The sequence below is a fragment of the Bombina bombina genome, chromosome 2, assembly GCF_027579735.1.
Source record: "Bombina bombina isolate aBomBom1 chromosome 2, aBomBom1.pri, whole genome shotgun sequence".
NCBI classification, from domain to species: Eukaryota; Metazoa; Chordata; class Amphibia; order Anura; family Bombinatoridae; genus Bombina; species Bombina bombina.
In genome coordinates this window covers 953254795-953276421 of record NC_069500.1, presented here as the reverse complement: position 1 = coordinate 953276421, position 21627 = coordinate 953254795, and positions in this window count along the sequence as shown.

Sequence of the window (21627 nt, the reverse complement as noted above, 5' to 3'; positions counted from 1 at the left end):
AATAGATAATAGAAGTAAATTAGAAAGTTGTTTAAAACTGCATTCTCTTTCTAAATCATGAAAGAAATTTGTTTGGGTTTCATGTCCCTTTAAATGCCCCAATCACAGCAGTAGAGGTAGGTTCCGTTATAAAGCTGCTTAAACCATCCAAGGCTCCTGGACCTGATGGGTTTCCCGGGGGAACTTTTATAAAAAAATTGGCCCCGGAGCTAATTCCCCAATCAGTTATTATCTTCCACAAGATCTCCTGAATGCAAGAAACTCAGTGATGCCTAAGCTATGGAGGGATACATTATTATGTAGCAACTAGAGACCCATTTCACTTATTAATCGGGACTTAAAAACTTTTTACAAAAATTCTGTCCATCAGACTGAATACTGTTATGACACAGCTAATTGCGTATGACAAAGTAGGATTCATTAACTCCAGAGAAGCCCCTGATAATATTAGACAAATTGTGGATCCAATTGATTTTACTATAGTTGGAAGAGTGCCTTCTCTGTTCATGTCATTGGACGCAGATAAGGCATTAGATAGAATTGGATGGGATTACATGCTGCAATTACTGAAAAAAATTGGAATCCAGGGAGACTTTTTAAGGCTATGTGTGATATCCTGTTTTGAACAAGAACTTATGCAGTGTTTTTAGAATAAGGGTTTGTTGCTCTTTAAATGAATAAAACAGGCAGTATGGTTTGAACTACCTGTTGAATCACTAGTGAGTCTTTTACTGTAAGAAAACTTCGTAGATGCCAGGCAGAAGCAAGGAATAAATGAGTAGAAACAATGTTGCAATACAGGTATACCTCACTTTACAGCGCTTCACTTTACAGCGCTTCGCTAATACAGCACTTTGTGGAGCTGAAGTTCAACCTCTAAGGATTTTAAAACAGTGCTGTAATCTTCGTGAGATTGCGAGAAAAGTGACTGGCCCCATTTTGTTATGTGCAATTCACCCTTTTTACAGCATTACAGTGCAATCTGTGTCTCAGTGTTATACTCTGGCAAATTGTACTACAGTGATTGTCACTATTTTACAGGTACAGTATTTATTGAATACTGTGCTGTGGGAGTGTTAAACTAAACTTAGCGCTATTGTACACCTAATATAAGTTAGTGAAAACATGTTTTTAAACACACTGGCAAGTGAAAAGAAAGCTAAAACTGCCTTGCTTCACTTTAAGGCGGTTTTCACTTTACAGCGGGGCTCCGGTCCCTAACCCGCTGTATGAGCGGGGTATACCTGTATTGGTATGAAACTTAAGCAAACAATTCAGAGATGTGATAGAATAAATGAGTCTTTTGGTATACTTATTATAACATCAGTAGTTGTATCCTTATTGTAATAATCCCCAGGAACGTCTTCACGCACTCACACACTCATACATAAAATAAATACAACACAGTCAGACTTTCGTAGTTACCGGTAGAATATTCAGCAGAGGATTTTAGCAAGGTTAATGCGTATGCTTTCCAGAGAGAGATAAGGTAAGTAATAGATCCTTTAGAAGTGGATAAAGTATTACCTTAGATTTGAGGAGAACAGTTTACCTCTGTGACCGGTCCGGTATACGGCGTTGGTGTGAGTGCGGCTTCCGGTATGCTGCAAGTAGATCCGGTGGCTCCTTGATCCGGATTGAAGTATAATGGATTCAGCTAGAAATGGAGAAATAATGAAATACTTTTGGAAACAAAGTGATAAGCCAGAAATCCTCACTTTACAACTGATGTTCTGAGAGAAAGCATTACAAGGAGACAAGTTCGTAATACTCAAGAATAGGAATCACAACATAAAGAATGCGAACGGAAAAACTCCAAAGAGTAAAACAATTTTCAGGCAAGGAATGATTGTTCAGGTGTGCCTGATATAGGGTGGAGGAAAGGTAGGCGGGATATACCTTAAAGGTATATCACACACTCCCCCCGCTAAGGGGTCCCCCAATGACGAGAGGGATGGCTTCAAAGGATACCTGCGATGAAAAGTTCTAATCAAACGGGGAGCAGAAATGTCAGTGCTACGATGCCAAGAATTGTCCTCAGGACCAAAACCGTTCCATTTCAGCAAGTACTCTAGGTGACGGTTCTTGATTCTAGAATCTAGAATACGGTCCACCTCAAATTCGTCTTGGTCATCTATTTGTAACGTAGAGGGAATCCGAAGGTTGGTTTGTATAGAAGAAATATAAGGTTTTATCAGAGACACATGTATAGTGGGGTGAATCCTATAAGCTGTAGGAAGAGTTAAACATACCGTCATAGGGTTCAGAATTTTATTGATTACAAAAGGTCCGATGTATTGGTTCGCCAATTTCTTAGAGGGTACATGTAGTTTTAGATTCTTTACAGACAGTAATACTTTGTCACCCACCTTATAGACGGGACTGGGTCTGTGACGTTTATCATAATAAGCTTTCTGATAATTTTTTGCATCAGATAAGTGTTGTTTGACTAAGGCTAGTCTTGCCTCAAGTTGTAAAGAATAGTCTTTAGCAGCTGGTGAGTTTACGTCAGTTCTAGATAGTGCCAAAGTAGTCGGATGATAGCCATAGGTTACATAAAACGGTGTCATTTTTGTTGAGGATGACACCGAATTATTGTAAGAGAATTCCACCATCGATAAATAATCTATCCAATCATCCTGCAAATGGGAGATGTAACAACGAAGATATTGTTCTAATGTTTGGTTTAGTTTCTCAGTCATCCCATTGGTTTGGGGATGGAAGGCTGTTGAATATCTTGGTGTTATTTTTAACAATTTTCATAATGATCTCCAAAATGATGAGGTGAATTGTGTACCTCTATCTGTTATTATATCAGTGGGTAGTCCGTGGAGTTTCACTATGTGGTTAAGGAAAACATTTGCTGTAGTGAATGCGGAGGGTAACCCTTTTAGGGGTATACAATGTCCCAATTTTGTTAGATGATCAATGACAACTAATATAGTATTATAGTTTCGAGATTTTGGTAGCTCTACAATAAAGTCCATCGAGATCATGGACCAGGGTTTATCCGGAACTGGCAATGAGGTCAACAATCCGATGGGCCCTTTATGATTTATTTTGTTTCTAGCACAAGTGTCACAGGAATTGACATAATCTTGGATGGTTTGATTCATTTGGGGCCACCAATAGTTTCTTCTTGTTTTTTCAATGTTTTTTTGTATTCCGGTATGACCGGATAGAGGTTCATTGTGAGTGTGTTTCAATATTTGTTTTCTTAAGGAACAGGGTATGTATAACTGATCTTTATGGTTTATTAAACCAGTAGTTAGGTTTTTGTGACAGGACTTTGGTGTATTGGTTTCTTTTTCTTGTGCCCTTTTAATCTCTTCCTCAAAAGGTGTTAATACTCCAATAAATTTATCGATTGGTACTATTGGAGTCATGGTCTCTTGAGGTGTCATTTCTTGTACTCGAGACAATGCATCAGCCTTGGTATTCAGGCTTCCTGGTCGGTATGTGATCAAGAAATTGAATCTATCTAAGAATAATGACCACCTTACTCGTCTGGAAGTTAGAGTTTTGCTTCTCTTCAAATATTCCAGATTCTTATGATCTGTGAAGATTTTAAATGGTTCGTGTGTGCCTTCCAGTAAGTGCCTCCATTGTTCAAGGGATACTTTTATAGCAAGGAGTTCTTTATCTCCTATGCTATAATTATTTTCTGCAGGTGTGAATCTCCTTGAGTAATAAGCCACAGGAAATAATTCCGATTTGTTTTCTGCTTGTTGAGATAGAACTGCCCCTATACCTGAACTTGAGGCGTCTACCTCTAACACATATTGTAGCTTAGGATCTGGCATATGTAAGATGGGGGCTTTGGAGAATTGCCCCTTTAAGTAGTCAAAGGCTATTTGGGCCTGTTCGGTCCATTTATATCTTTGTTTCTTACTAGTCAACTGAGTTAATGGCTTTACTATATCAGAAAAGTTTTTGATAAACTTTCGATAGTAATTGGCAAAACCAATAAAACATTGTAGGGCACGAACCGATTTTGGTGTAGGCCATTCTAGTACTGATGAAACTTTATCTGGGTCCATTTGGATCCTGTTAGGAGTTATTATGTATCCAAGGAATTTAATCCTGTTTACATGAAATAAACATTTTTCTTGTTTGGCATATAACTTGTGTTCCTTTAAGCGCATTAAGACCCAACGTACATGTCTTTCGTGTTCTTGTTCTGTCTTGGAATAAATTAGAACGTCATCTAGATACACTATAACACAGATATCCATTAGATCTCGGAAGATTTCATTAATAAAGTGCTGGAAAGTAGCTGGGGCATTGCTTAATCCAAAAGGCATGACGTTATATTGATATAACCCGTATCTAGTCCGAAATGCGGTGTTCCATTCGTCACCTTTCTTCATTATGATAAGGTTATATGCCCCTTTTAAATCCAGTTTAGTAAATATTTGTGCTCCTTTTAACCGTTCTATAAACTCTGGTATTAGAGGTAATGGATACCTGTTCTTTATGGTTATGGAGTTTAAAGCCCTGTAATCAATTATAGGCCTTAGAGTGCCATCTTTGTTTTTTACCAAAAACATGCCTGCTGCAGCTGGAGATGTTGAATTGGATATAAACCCCTTTCTTAGGTTATCATCTAAATATGACCTTAAATAAGTTAACTCATCCTGAGATAAGGGATAGATCTTCCCATGTGGTATTGGAGACCCTGGAATTATATCTATAGGGCAATCAAAGCTTCTGTGAGGTGGTAAATTCTCTGCTTCTTTCAAATTGAAGACCTCTGCCAAATCCTTATATATCCCTGGTATCCCTGTCTCAGATGATGCTAAAATACTATGAGGGTAACAGGTATTTAAACAATATGTTGAGTCTAGTGTAAGTTTTGAATGTTCCCAATCTATTTTGGGATTATGTTTCTGCAACCAACTATATCCTAAAATGATAGTATGTAGTGCTATGGGGATCACATCAAATGTTATATATTCTGTGTGTCCATTATTTGTCATTGTAAGCAAAGGTATTGTCTGGTGTGTAATGGGTCCCTTATTTATTAAAGTTCCATCTATTGATTTAACAAACACAGGGTTCTGCTTGTACACCAGAGGAATTTTATTATTTACAATATATACAGAATCAATGTAGTTCCCAGATGCACCTGAGTCAATCAATGCCTTGGAGTGCATATTTTCCTGATCCCACTGCAAAGAGAGAGGTAAAGTCAATTGCATGTTATCTGGGATATGATATATATGATTATAACCAGTTTTCTTACCCTTCTTTTGTCTTTGTAACGAAGGACAGCTTGACACGGTTACACTACCTTGTGTTTTCTCAGATGTTGTAGGATAAGTGAACTGACGCTTGGGTGTTGCGTCTGAAGTGGATCTCTCTGCTCGCCGTTCCCTGAGTCTTCTATCTATGGATGTGCTTAATTTAATAAGTGCTGGAAGAGTATCAGGTATTTCCTGGCGAGAAAGTTCATCCTTAAGGGTTTCAGATAACCCCAGCCTAAACTGATTCTTAAGGCTAACTTGGTTCCATAGTGAGTATGTTGCCCACATTTGAAATTCGGTGGTATACTCCTCCACCGTGCGCTTACCCTGTTTGAGTGCGTGTAGTTTAGATTCTGCAGTTATTTGCGTATCTGTATCTTCATATAGATTAGACATAGCCTGGAAAAAATTCTGTAATGAATCCAAGATTGGGTCATTATTTTCATAAAACCTGTTAGCCCAGGTTCTGGGCTCTCCCTGTAGAAATGAAATAGTGGTGCAAATCCTGATACGGTCTGAATAATAAGTGCGGGGTCTCATGGAAAAAAGAAGATTACAAGCAGTCTTGAAATCTCTGAATTCCTGTCTTTTACCAGTGAAAGGTTGGGGTTATTGAATATGGGGTTCAGGTGCATCAGTACCTTTGGGAGACATGTATTCTTTAACAATAGCTTTTAATGCGGTATTATCTGCTTGAACTTCTGTTAAGCATTGTGCAAGATAATCTAATTTTCGTTGTATGTTAGTGAACTAATTTTTAATTTCATTTGCATCCATGGTAACAAAGTTTTGTTTACCAGTAACAAACCCTTAGAACACTGTGGCCTGAAAATTATGTGATATCCTGTTTTGAACAAGAACTTATGCAGTGTTTTTAGAATAAGGGTTTGTTGCTCTTTAAATGAATAAAACAGGCAGTATGGTTTGAACTACCTGTTGAATCACTAGTGAGTCTTTTACTGTAAGAAAACTTCGTAGATGCCAGGCAGAAGCAAGGAATAAATGAGTAGAAACAATGTTGCAATATTGGTATGAAACTTAAGCAAACAATTCAGAGATGTGATAGAATAAATGAGTCTTTTGGTATACTTATTATAACATCAGTAGTTGTATCCTTATTGTAATAATCCCCAGGAACGTCTTCACGCACTCACACACTCATACATAAAATAAATACAACACAGTCAGACTTTCGTAGTTACCGGTAGAATATTCAGCAGAGGATTTTAGCAAGCTTAATGCGTATGCTTTCCAGAGAGAGATAAGGTAAGTAATAGATCCTTTAGAAGTGGATAAAGTATTACCTTAGATTTGAGGAGAACAGTTTACCTCTGTGACCGGTCCGGTATACGGCGTTGGTGTGAGTGCGGCTTCCGGAATGCTGCAAGTAGATCCGGTGGCTCCTTGATCCGGATTGAAGTATGATGGATTCAGCTAGAAATGGAGAAATAATGAAATACTTTTGGAAACAAAGTGATAAGCCAGAAATCCTCACTTTACAACTGATGTTCTGAGAGAAAGCATTACAAGGAGACAAGTTCGTAATACTCAAGAATAGGAATCACAACATAAAGAATGCGAACGGAAAAACTCCAAAGAGTAAAACAATTTTCAGGCAAGGAATGATTGTTCAGGTGTGCCTGATATAGGGTGGAGGAAAGGTAGGCGGAATATACCTTAAAGGTATATCACACTATGGGGCCGATTTATCATCAGTCTGTCTGACATGATCCGCTCAGTGGATCATGTCCGACAGTTATCGATGAATGCCGAAAGCATAAGCTGTCGGCATTTCTCATTGCACAAGTAGTTCTTGTGAACTTTTTGTGCAATGCCGCCCCCTGCAGATTTGCGGCCAATCAGCCTCTAGCAGGGGGGGTCAATCAGCCCAATCATATAGGATTGGGCGGATTGCAGACCGCAGCCTCAGAGGCAGCAGACCAAATATGGAGAGACACCGCTGCTTCATAACTGCTGTAACGGCGAGTCTGAAGGCTTGCACGGAAACAGGGGCATCAAGCTCCATTCGGAGCTTGATAATTCAGCCCCGATAGCTTCTTTATACACTACACCTTCAGCCTTTATCAGAATTGCAGGCTATCAATCGCAAACTGTCCCAGTTAGAAATGAGACAAGACAGGGGTGTCCTCTTTCCTCTTTGTTTTTCACCCTCAGTATAGAACCATTATCCTCAAGAATCAAAAAGGATCCAGATATTGCTCGGATTCAAGTCAGACAGACTAAACACAAATTAGCTTTATTTATGGATGATGTGATCTTAATTGTCACCAATCCGTTACTATCTCTATGGAATTATAAGAAAGACAGAATAAATAAAAAATCAATGCTTTCTCACAAAAGTGGAGGGTGATTGGGAGTCCCAGATCTACAGGCGTATTTTTATTCTGCAAGAATTGCGCAGACTACGTTGTGGCAAAATTTAGATGATAGGATAATGTGGGTGAATCTTGAAAGTGAAATGGTAGATGTTGATCCAATCTATTTTGTGCTCTGGTCACTTAAAAATCATAGGCCTCCAACCTGGAAAACATTTTACTATCAGATTATGGGATTTGTTGACAAAAGAATACCTTTAATAGATATGGGTTCACCAGCAACTCCATACAACCTTCCTCTAATCATGCATGGTATCACTATCTTCAATTAATTTCCAGAACTAGAAGTCTTCGGAAAATTTGCAAAAACCCTAGACTAACCTTCTTGGAATTCTTATGTATATCCCACAATAGGACCAGAAGTGCAATATCAGGTCTTTACCCTATATTTCATTTATGCTTTAAAAAACAAATGGGAAGTAGACCTTGATTTTCAAAAATTATTAGAGCAATGGAGCACAGACCCAAGAAGGGGGCTGGCCTTTACCATTAGTGCTAATCTTAAAGATAACTAATTGAAGGTAGTGTATAGATGATATCTCACCCTTTGAGACTTCACTTAATTAATTACTCCATTCCTGCTATGTGCTATTGGAATTGTTTAGAGGAGGAGTCATACTTTCACATGTGGTGGCTATGTCCTAGAGTCAAGGGGATTTGGGACCAGACATCTGAGTTACTAACCTCTATTTTTGAGAAGTCTAATACACTAACTCCCTAACAGGCTCTACTACATATCCCGCTATTGGGTCTCTCAAAATTACAAAACCAATTGATTGCATTTATTTGTGCTGCTGTTACAACTTGTATTCCTAAGTTCTGGAAAACTTCTATACCTACTTCTAATGTTGTCTTAGATAAGAGTATTATCAAATGTCTGACATTTCATCGAATCTGCTAGATGCACAACAAAAATATGATATTCTTTCTTACATCTTTTGAGGAGGGGGTGGCCATCTATGGATAGATCTGTTAAATTTTAAATTTCGTTGCCCTTTCTTTTCTTTTTTTTTTCTTCTATAGGATGTGCATGCTGATTATTGTTAGGGTTCATTACTTTAAACAGATATTAGGTGCAATTGACATGAATAAGTGTGGTTACATTCATTAACCTTTGTACCTCTGGACTCCTAAGTATAAGTTAGAGCTGTATGGACAGAGACGATCCATTCTTCAAATTACGCTTTTATCTGAGAAATAATAAATAGGAATGGAAACAGGCTTATAAGGCCTGAGAAGACATAATACAGTGAACGCTGAGACAAGATGGTAACTAATGTAATGTAACGTGCTATGAAATGTAACCTGAGCTTTTAATTGTATTGTGCCATTACATTTGTATTTTTACTTTCAAGTATCTGTACATTTCAGTTCTTTTGTAAAATGAGAATTGATATATCAACGCAAATTATTTCAAAATAAAATAATAGTGGTCTTAGAAAGCCACAAGAAAGCAAATCTTAAAAAAGTTCAAACACAATACATGGGGATTTGTTAGAGATCGGGCCATTTTATGCTCTATAAAAAAAATCTGTTATACCCAGAGACCCCTAATAAACTTTATTTTCTTGTAGACAAGTCCCTCTCTTAAAACATGTATGAATTTTGTCTGCATATCCAGAAAATCACTATGGTAACAGTGATCATCTTGCAAGAAAAAAAAGCTTTTATTTATTTAATGCACAAAGGAGCCTCTCTAATCTTTATTATAAACCCCAAAAGCCCATATGGACCTCTATTTCACATGTGGCTACCCTTGATGACAATTTAGTAAGGTGATCACAGTAACAGCAGTGGTCACTAAGCCATTTTCAATATTATTTACTAAAATCATGAAGTCATGAAGTATAAATATAATAATGGTATATTCTGAATCTGCTGGGCCTGCTAAAAAACATATATAATTTGTGTGGGTCACTCTCTGAAATTTGACGTACGTAAGTGTTTAAATGTAGGAAGCAAAAAAAAAAATCAAAATTGGCTGGAGAGTGAAAAGGCCTTAGCTGCGCAAGGATTAAATATATTCAAATTTTAAAAGATATTTATTTACATTTTTTTTAAAACTGTATTGTCTTTATCTTTTAATACCAACTTTTTACAGTCAATAGTTACTGGGCAAGATTCATATAAACCACATTTAGGGCCTGATATTCATAACCGCACCATAGTGGATAGAAATCACAAAAAATATTTTGGAATTTTTTAGACCTTCTATTGTAATGTAGTATTCTCTGTTTCCCATTAGGAATCCTACATAGCAACATAAACATTTCTCAGCATAAAATTTGTGTTTCTAAAAAATTTTAAGGGCCTCGCCACACCAACGAGACTTCCTAGATCATCTTACCTGAACGGCGAGATTTGTAATATTAGGCCCTTAGTCATTACTTCTCTGCTCAAAAACTGTTAATCCAATGGATGGGTTTAATGAAAGGATACCAGTTTTCCCAATATCTGTTTTCATGTCACTTAGCAGGGGTCTTACATCTCCCTAATCAGAAAACTGGAGTTGATACTACTAAGTTGTATTACTGCACCAATAAATCAACTTTATAGAAAGTGTATTCTACTTACCAAAGTGTTATGTAGGGCACCACCAGATTATTTCTGATGACAGAAGAACTAAAAATCTTAGATGGTTGACTGCGTACAAAGCTAGCTGAAAAGTTTCCTGCTACTACAAAATTAATGTACATCACTGGCACAACAAAGAATGCAATCCTACAGTACAAGAGGTTGCAAATTATTGTAGTGAGAGAAAATGTAATTTGCTGATAAACCTGAACTATCAAGGAATAAAAAGCCTTGGCAAAGAGCAGTAAAACTTCATATACAAAGAGAGAAAGTTGCACAACAAATTGTTATAATTATATTTGGAGGGTCCCACTAGCTTCCTTTTTTACTCCTTTCCTACTAGCGCCCCTTATGGTAATCCAAGTGCCCCCCTTCTACCTCTTAGGCCTATAAGTGCCCCCTCAGTAATCCCACTGCCCCCAGAGGGAAGTACCGCCCACTTTGGAAACTACTGATCTATGGTTTTTGAGCACAAGAGGTTAATTGCACAGTCACCTAAAAGCATCACTACAGACTATTAAAGGGACTGTCAACCTAAAAAAAAATCCTAAATAAATGTAAAAGGTTATTGAATCTAAATATATCAAACAGTATCCCAAAGTGGAACGTTAAGAAATGTGTAAGTAAATCAACTAACTATTTCATCCTCAGTCGTTTAGAGATGGCCGCCTGAGCCCTCCTACCCCTACGTCATCCTGATGTATTCAGTTTCCCAAAAGGTAATCTAGTCGAATTTGCGCAGTCCTGCAATTTGTGCACACTTAGGCCTAGATTTGGAGTTCGGCGGTAAAAGGGCTGTTAACGCTCCGCGGGCTTTTTTCTGGCCGCACCATAAATTTAACTCTGGTATCGAGAGTTAAAACAAATGCTGCGTTAGGCTCCAAAAAAGGAGCGTAGGGCATTTTTACCGCAAATGCAACTCTCGATACCAGAGTTGCTTACGGACGCGGCCAGCCTCAAAAACGTGCTCGTGCACGATTCTCCCATAGGAAACAATGGGACTGTTTGAGCTGAAAAAAAACCTAACACCTGCAAAAAAGCAGCGTTCAGCTCCTAACGCAGCCCCATTGTTTCCTATGGGGAAACACTTCCTACGTCTGCACCTAACACCCTAACATGAACCCCAAGTCTAAACACCCCTAACCTTACACTTATTAACCCCTAATCTGCCGCCCCCGCTATCGCTGACCCCTGCATTACAGTTTTAACCCCTAATCTTCCGCTCCGTAAACCGCCGCAACCTACGTTATCCCTATGTACCCCTAATCTGCTGCCCTAACATCGCCGACCCCTATGTTATATTTATTAACCCCTAATCTGCCCCCCACAACGTCGCCGACACCTGCCTACACTTATTAACCCCTAATCTGCCGAGCGGACCTGAGCGCTACTATAATAAATGTATTAACCCCTAATCCGCCTCACTAACCCTATCATAAATAGTATTAACCCCTAATCTGCCCTCCCTAACATCGCCGACACCTACCTTCAATTATTAACCACTAATCTTCCGATCGGAGCTCACCGCTATTCTAATAAATGTATTAACCCCTAAAGCTAAGTCTAACCCTAACACTAACACCCCCCTAACTTAAATATAATTTTAATCTAACGAAATAAATTAACTCTTCTTAAATAAATTAATCCTATTTAAAGCTAAATACTTACCTGTAAAATAAATCCTAATATAGCTACAATATAAATTATAATTATATTATAGCTATTTTAGGATTAATATTTATTTTACAGGCAACTTGGTATTTATTTTAACTAGGTACAATAGCTATTAAATAGTTAAGAACTATTTAATAGTTACCTAGTTAAAATAATAACAAATTTACCTGTAAAATAAATCCTAACCTAAGATATAATTAAACCTAACACTACCCTATCAATAAAATAATTAAATAAACTACCTACAATTACCTACAATTAACCTAACACTACACTATCAATAAATTAAATAAACACAATTGCTACAAATAAATACAATTAAATAAACTAGCTAAAGTACAAAAAATAAAAAAGAACTAAGTTACAGAAAATAAAAAAATATTTACAAACATAAGAAAAATATTACAACAATTTTAAACTAATTACACCTACTCTAAGCCCCCTAATAAAATAACAAAGCCCCCCAAAATAATAAATTCCCTACCCTATTCTAAATTTAAAAAGTTACAAGCTCTTTTACCTTACCAGCCCTGAACAGGGCCCTTTGCGGGGCATGCCCCAAGAAGTTCAGCTCTTTTGCCTGTAAAAGAAAACATACAATACCCCCCCCCCCCCAACATTACAACCCACCACCCACATACCCCTAATCTAACCCAAACCCCCCTTAAATAAACCTAACACTAATCCCCTGAAGATCTTCCTACCTTGTCTTCACCATACCAGGTTCACCGATCCGTCCTGGCTCCGATATCTTCATCCAACCCAAGCGGGGGCTAGACATCCACTGAAGAAGTCCAGAAGAGGCTCCAAAGTCTTCCTCCTATCCGGCAAGAAGAGGACATCCGGACCGGCAAACATCTTCTCCAAGCGGCATCTTCGATCTTCTTCCATCCGGTGCGGAGCGGGTCCATCTTGAAGCAGGCGACGCGGATCCATCCTCTTCTTCCGATGTCTCCCGACGAATGACGGTTCCTTTAAGGGACGTCATCCAAGATGGCGTCCCTCGAATTCCGATTGGCTGATAGGATTCTATCAGCCAATCGGAATTAAGGTAGGAATTTTCTGATTGGCTGATGGAATCAGCCAATCAGAATCAATATATGGAAAAAACAGCACTAACAAAAGTGTGTTTTAGGAAAAGAGAGGTGCGCCTATTCAATGCTATTCTTAAAGTGATAGTTGTAATTATGATAATTTCTATTATTTCCTGTAAAGAATATATAATGTAAAACAAAAATACAACACTAAAATTATATATATATATATAAAAATGATCAACAAATGAAATATAATAAATACTTATTGGATTCCTCGGTATTGATATACAGATATGCCGAGATGCTGAGGAAATATATAGAAAAGAAACAAATTCCTAGGGGGTTGAGAATTTTTAAAAATTGTTCCTTCAAAGATGACACTGAATTATTATCCAAATGGGAAGAGGCCCTAGGGGATTGCTCCATACGTCTAATGAAAATCTTAATATCACATAGAGAATCCTTAGTCGCCAAAGTTACATTAGAAATTGAGAAATTACAACTACACTTAGAACAATTCAAAACATCCACTGAATATGAAGAACTTAATAAATTAACATTACAGAAAATAGATAACTATCAAAAAGAACTTCTAGAGAATAAAAATAGGAAACTATTACGAGATGAGGGCGATTATAATAGAGGCGAAATTCACACTTACAATCATGGAAGATCTAGAAATAGAAATAGACAACATAACAGATATAATACTCAATCTTTTAATAGAATTAATCAAGAAATTGGAGTAAGTGCCCAACCCCTAGCGAATCTGTCTGATATGCAACAGTCGAACATTCAGCCGAATATTCTGCCTAATAGTGGTAACAACTTTGGTAACAGTGAATGGACTGTTGTAGACAGAGGAAACCATTATAGAAATAATAACAATCACAATAGGATCAAACATACAGTACAACATAACCGGACACATCAATATTCCAACTCTTATGCTAACCCTACAAATCTGCACCATCAAGGAAACACATCTTCCTATTACTCTCCACAACATTCTATGCACTCCACGAGAACAAATAACGATAGTTATAATAGACCTGTCTGGCACAACTCAAATTTCAGGAGCGACACTGATAACAGACGAGAGCTTAATAGAAGAGAGTCATATGACCACCCCACATGCCCTAATATTCCAATATCTAATAGATTTGAAATATTAAGTGAGCCCATGGTCCCTTTAAGAGCTGATATGGGAAGACAAATTATACCAGCGAATAATGAGACTTTTAATGAGAGGACCCACCAAAGTGAAGTAGAGAATACTGTTTTTTTAGAACAAAGACAGAGACCACAATCGTGGTCGCAGAGAAAAATTGCAAGCTATTTAGAGCCAATTACCACACAGACTCAATTCCAAAAAGGAAAGCGACCTTACACAGACGGGGGTGCAGAGGGCGTGGGACCACCCACAAAAAAACAAGACTACAAAAATTAAGTAAGGGTATATACAATTTATCAACTCATAACTTGACTGACGATGAGATACGAGTATTGGGAAAGGGATTATCTTACAGTCCTTCAAACTTGCATAACCCTTTTAATCTGTTTGTGGACTTAAATAGATACATACAGAAACTCACAATGCAAAAGTATTTTGCTGAGAAGAGTCTGAAAGAATCTAATGCTTTACCTATCCTGACAGATACTATGGAAGCCAGAATTACCTCTGGTTTTCCAACTTATGAACCTGACACTCTTCTGGAACAACTAAATGAGGGTTTTATACAGACAGGTTTTAGAAACAAGTCAAACTTTAATCCACAGATTTCTAACGACTCTTACATTGAAATTTTTAAAGAACTGGTCCTAGAAGAGTTAGAACAGCTTCCCAAAAATATTTCTAATCGAAATTTATTTCCAAATGAATTAAAAGCCTTAGATACATTAAAAAATAATACTGAACTAATAATCCGCCAGGCCGACAAAGGGGGCGGTATAGTCCTACAGAATCGTAGTGATTACATAAAAGAAGCCAACCGTATTTTGGAGGATAAGACCTACTATTCACTCCTTAAAGAAGACCCTACACCTAGGTATTTACAGACCCTTACGGGCCTAATTAATTTCGCCCATCAGGAGGGTATTGTATCCAAAAGAGAAAGGGAATTCTTGATCCCAAAGGAGCCTGCCTGTGCATTCTATTACCATTTGCCGAAAATCCATAAGGATACGGCGAACCCCCCGGGAAGACCTATAATAGCGGGCATAGGCAGCCTCACAGAAAACGTTTCAGCATACATAGACTTCTTCCTCCAGAAATATGTCACTAACCTCAAATCATACATTAGAGATTCATCTGACCTTCTAGAGAAACTTACACATATTTCCATCACAGATGATCTATTATGGATAACCTGTGATGTAGAAGCGCTCTATTCTAATATCCCTCATAATCAAGGTGTAATAGCAATCTCCAGTTATTTGGAAGAAGATCTATACATTCCACCATTGCAAAAACAATTTATTTTACAATTAATTTTATTTGTTTTACAACACAATTATTTTCTGTTCCAAGATAAATATTTTTTACAGACCAAAGGAACCGCCATGGGCACCAGGTTCGCCCCTAGTTTTGCAAATTTGTATATGGGTAGTTTTGAGAATCAATATATTTACCAATCTGAATTCGGGGCGAACCTGGTGTTCTATGGTAGGTTCATAGACGACCTTATATTTTTGTGGAATGGCTCTAAAGACAAAGCAGTAGAATTTATTAACCATCTAAATAACAATGATAGGGGACTTAGATTTACAAGCTGCATTCATTCAGAGAGTGTAGTCTTTTTGGACTTGAGTTTGTGTTTTAATGGCAACGGTGGAATCGATAGTTCTACCCACTTCAAAACTGTGGACAGTAACAGTTACTTAGATTATTCCAGTAATCACTACCATCCTTGGAAAAGGAATGTCCCATATGGGCAATTTAAAAGAATAAGGAGAAATTGTAGTTTACTAACAGATTACGATAAACAAAGTCTCATTCTTAAAGAGAGATTCAAGGAAAAACACTATCCGATGGAACTTATTGAGTCCAGTTATCAAAGAGTAAGAAATGAAATAAGGGAAAATTATTTTGTCCAGGTAAAAGACAATAAACAAACAAGATTAGGAGCTGACAAACCAATGGAAATTAGATTTATTACACAATTTAATAGTAATCACAAGGAGATTAAAAACATATTCCAGAAGCACTGGAGAATTTTAAAGAGAGACCCCGTTCTTAATGATTTGATTGGAGATAGTCCATCTATAGTATATAAAAGGGCACCTACTCTGAAAAATATTTTAGCACCTAGTAAGGTTGTTAGACATCAAACCAATAAGGCTTGCAAAACCACGTACAAATGGAACAAGAGCCAAAACAATAGTTGTTCAATTATGAATAGGGGTGCTTACAAATGTAGGATCCCTAGATGTAAAATGTGTGACCACATTGGTCATGGCACACTCTATTTTCGTTCTCATGTAGATACTAAAACCTACAGAATTAAAAGTAGGATGACCTGTGCTTCCAATTATGTTATATATTTAATATCCTGTGAATGTGGGGTTCAATATATTGGTCGCACAATCAGACGTCTGAGTCATCGTTGGTCCGAACACTATTGTAGTATCATTAGAAATAAGAAATCCCATAGTGTTATTAAACACTGCCATAAAAAACATGGAGGAAACCCCAACTGTTACACGATAGTGCCGATAGAGGAGATTGAACCCTCCAACTTATACAGCAGATTCCTGAGGCTGAGGCAGAGAGAGACATACTGGATTCATAAACTGAAGACCATGCATCCTCTGGGTCTTAATCTAAATGTGGATCTAGCAGCATTTTAAGATCCATTTATCCATAATCCAAGGAGTGTGTCTCTCTCTGCCTCATCCTGCAGGTAGTATTATCATATATCATATCATACTCTGTCTTTTACTCCAGATGTTTGTTTAGAATGCTTGGAACTGGTATCCTCAAATACACATATATATTCTGAATCACATATATATATACCAAATATATGGAGTCTTTTCCAAAGCCAATACGGCTTAGAAGAGTTAATATAAATATAAATATAAAAACATCACTATACACGATTTGGGTTAAGACCAAGGAATTTGAATTCCAATACTCAAGTTATAGAAATAGGAACTATCCCAATTATAATGGGATTTATCTACAACAGTAATAAAACAAAGGTGTATAAAAGATTCCGCTTTAGATTTCACAATCCTCGTACACACACTTTCTCACACTCTATAATAGGTGTTTATACAAACCTTGTTCTACCAATATCTTCTATTTAACACAACGTTAGATCACACAGACATTTCACCCTTCACTCCAAAATTTTAGACATTTATAAGCACTACTACACTAATTAATTGTTGCATTACAATTTACAGTTTCTCAACACTACTCATTTCTAATTACAATTATCACCAGTAGCATTCTTATATTCAGAATTAATCAGTATTCCCCTTAGATAATTGCTACTTATAGATTCACCACATTAAGGGCACATACACTAATATCCCTATAATATTAAGGGCACATACACTAATATCCCTATAACCATGATTCGCATTAGCACTACATCTAGGATATATCCTCCTCGATATATCATCACGCAGAGGACACACATAAGGTATAGGTATTATAGGAACTATATTATTACAAGGTTACTAATGCCACTATAAATTTATTTAAAAACACAAAGGGCTCGAAACCGTAATTTGGGATTGTATAGAATGTTTAGATTCAAATAATAGAATGTTATTATCTCTTAAACCAAATCAGACAATATCCAAAATACTTAGAAATACATTGAGATTTATTGCATTTACAACGAATGTCATAATAATTAATCACCATCTTTATGTATTATGTTAACAAGCAGTAACTATACATGTATGATGCATGATATACGGCATCATGTATGTAAGTGTCATATCAATAACACAGCGAGGGTATTATGGACACAGATCATATACTTATATAAGGAAGGGTTAATCCCCTGAAACCTAGAATTTATAGGACATTTATTTGTACATATTATGTATAAAATTTAGATCAATGCGCACACGTCGTGCATCAGATATAAGTTGAGTCTTTATGTTTACCCGCAATATTTTGTTCGATGTTGTCACGAATATGTATATATTGATATCTGTAATAGTATGTTATCGATAGCTGAGATATAACTTTGTTAGTTATAAAGTTTTTGCAAGAGGTGTAGCACCTAATTAATCAATACACATGTTATGGTGGGTGTGCAACATTTAAACCATCTCCATTGGTGGGGGAGTTACGGTGGGTGTGTAATACACAAACTATCCCCATTGGTTAACTCAGCCTTTTTAAGACAGCAAGGTAGTTCACTAAATTTATGAGCCTGATGAAACGGCGAGCAGCCGAGAAACGCGTAGCGAAGTTTTAAGTGTTTTAATAAAAGTTTTTATATTGTTCTACCTTGCTTTGAACTGTTCTTTTCCACTGGACTTGTGAGAGCAATAGCCACATTTCTTTCGGAAGTCAGCCGAACGGCTTTACAAAGTTTCGGTCCGCTCGATATTGCACTGATTGTGCACACACGTTTGTGAGTATTCACATCTACCCTTTGATAGTAGTTCCATACTGGTCAGGGTTATCTGCACCAAAGGTGTTCTATGCTTTATTTCTCTTAGGGGCCAGATTGTCGCCGGGAGCATACCGGGGCCTGATTGTTGCCGGGAGCATACCGGGAGAGAGAGTCAGCCGAACGGCTCAGAAGTTTCGGCTTGTGGATTATTGCACTGGAAGTGCAATCACCTTTGTGAGTATTAGTATTTCTCTTTTTGGAAATCTCACTCATTATTGGGTTTATCTGCACCAGAGCGCCTCTTCCCTCTTTTGTCATTCCCAGGACCAAGCTTTACAATCAGAATCAAGTTCAATCCGATTGGCTGATCCAATCAGCCAATCAGATTGAGCTCGCATTCTATTGGCTGTTCCGATCAGCCAATAGAATGCGAGCTCAATCTGATTGGCTGATTGGATCGGCCAATCGGATTGAACTAGATTCTGATTGGCTGATTCCATCAGCCAATCAGAAAATTCCTACCTTAATTCCGATTGGCTGATAGAATCCTATCAGCCAATCGGAATTCGAGGGACGCCATCTTGGATGACGTCCCTTAAAGGAACCGTCATTCGTCGGGAGACATCGGAAGAAGAGGATGGATCCGCGTCGCCTGCTTCAAGATGGACCCGCTCCGCACCGGATGGAAGAAGATCGAAGATGCCGCTTGGAGAAGATGTTTGCCGGTCCGGATGTCCTCTTCTTGCCGGATAGGAGGAAGACTTTGGAGCCTCTTCTGGACTTCTTCAGTGGATGTCTAGCCCCCGCTTGGGTTTGATGAAGATATCGGAGCCAGGACGGATCGGTGAACCTGGTATGGTGAAGACAAGGTAGGAAGATCTTCAGGGGATTAGTGTTAGGTTTATTTAAGGGGGGTTTGGGTTAGATTAGGGGTATGTGGGTGGTGGGTTGTAATGTTGGGGGGGGGGGGTATTGTATGTTTTCTTTTACAGGCAAAAGAGCTGAACTTCTTGGGGCATGCCCCGCAAAGGGCCCTGTTCAGGGCTGGTAAGGTAAAAGAGCTTGTAACTTTTTAAATTTAGAATAGGGTAGGGAATTTATTATTTTGGGGGGCTTTGTTATTTTATTAGGGGGCTTAGAGTAGGTGTAATTAGTTTAAAATTGTTGTAATATTTTTCTTATGTTTGTAAATATTTTTTTATTTTCTGTAACTTAGTTCTTTTTTATTTTTTGTACTTTAGCTAGTTTATTTAATTGTATTTATTTGTAGCAATTGTGTTTATTTAATTTATTGATAGTGTAGTGTTAGGTTAATTGTAGGTAATTGTAGGTAGTTTATTTAATTATTTTATTGATAGGGTAGTGTTAGGTTTAATTATATCTTAGGTTAGGATTTATTTTACAGGTAAATTTGTTATTATTTTAACTAGGTAACTATTAAATAGTTCTTAACTATTTAATAGCTATTGTACCTAGTTAAAATAAATACCAAGTTGCCTGTAAAATAAATATTAATCCTAAAATAGCTATAATATAATTATAATTTATATTGTAGCTATATTAGGATTTATTTTACAGGTAAGTATTTAGCTTTAAATAGGATTAATTTATTTAATAAGAGTTAATTTATTTCGTTAGATTAAAATTATATTTAAGTTAGGGGGGTGTTAGTGTTAGGGTTAGACTTAGCTTTAGGGGTTAATACATTTATTAGAATAGCGGTGAGCTCCGATCGGAAGATTAGGGGTTAATAATTGAAGTTAGGTGTCGGCGATGTTAGGGAGGGCAGATTAGGGGTTAATACTATTTATGATAGGGTTAGTGAGGCGGGTTAGGGGTTAATAACTTTATTATAGTAGCGGTGCGGTCCGCTCGGCAGATTAGGGGTTAATAAGTGTAGGCAGGTGTCGGCGACGTTGAGGGGGGCAGATTAGGGGTTAATAAATATAATATAGGGTCGGCGGTGTTAGGGGTAGCAGATTAGGGGTACATAGGGATAACGTAGGTGGCGGCGCTTTGCGGTCGGAAGATTAGGGGTTAATTATTTTAAGTAGCTGGCGGCGATGTTGTGGGGGGCAGATTAGGGGTTAATAAATGTAATACAGGGGTCGGCGGGGTTAGGGGCAGCAGATTAGGGGTACATAAGTATAACGTAGGTGGCGGCCGGCAGATTAGGGGTTAAAAATTTTAATCGAGTGTCGGCGATGTGGGGGGACCTCGGTTTAGGGGTACATAGGTAGTTTATGGGTGTTAGTGTACTTTAGGGTACAGTAGTTAAGAGCTTTATAAACCGGCGTTAGCCAGAAAGCTCTTAACTCCTGCTATTTTCAGGTGGCTGGAATCTTGTCGTTAGAGCTCTAACGCTCACTGCAGAAACGACTCTAAATACCAGCGTTAGAAAGATCCCATTGAAAAGATAGGCTACGCAAATGGCGTAGGGGGATCTGCGGTATGGAAAAGTCGCGGCTGTAAAGTGAGCGTTAGACCCTTTAATCACTGACTCCAAATACCAGCGGGCGGCCAAAACCAGCGTTAGGAGCCTCTAACGCTGGTTTTGACGGCTACCGCCGAACTCTAAATCTAGGCCTTAATGTGCCGATTATGCTCAAGGGGGGCTTTTTGTTGCAGGAACTACTAACAACCGCTCAGTATACAGAAACAGTATTCCATTTACCTTAAGTAAGCGGTTATGATACTGAGCGGTTGTTAGTAGTTCCTGCAACAAAAAGCCCCCCTTGAGCATAATCGGCACGTTGCCCATGCGCAATTTGCGGGACCACGCAAATTCGACTAGATTCAATTTTGGGAGACTGAATACATCAGGATGACGTAGGGGTAGGAGGGCTCGGATGGCCATCTCTAAACGGCTGAGGATGAAATAGTTAGTTGATTTACTTACACATTTCTTAACGTTCCACTTTGGGATACTGTTTGATATATTTAGCTTCAATAACCTTTTACATATATTTAGGAACATTTTTTAAGTTGACTGTCCCTTTAAAGTAGATCAATCAAAATACAGGCCCTCCAACCTGTGATGTAATCGCTTACCCCCGAAATAAGCATTAATTGTATGCATTTTGTTCTTTGTGATATTTATTATGTAAATAACTGT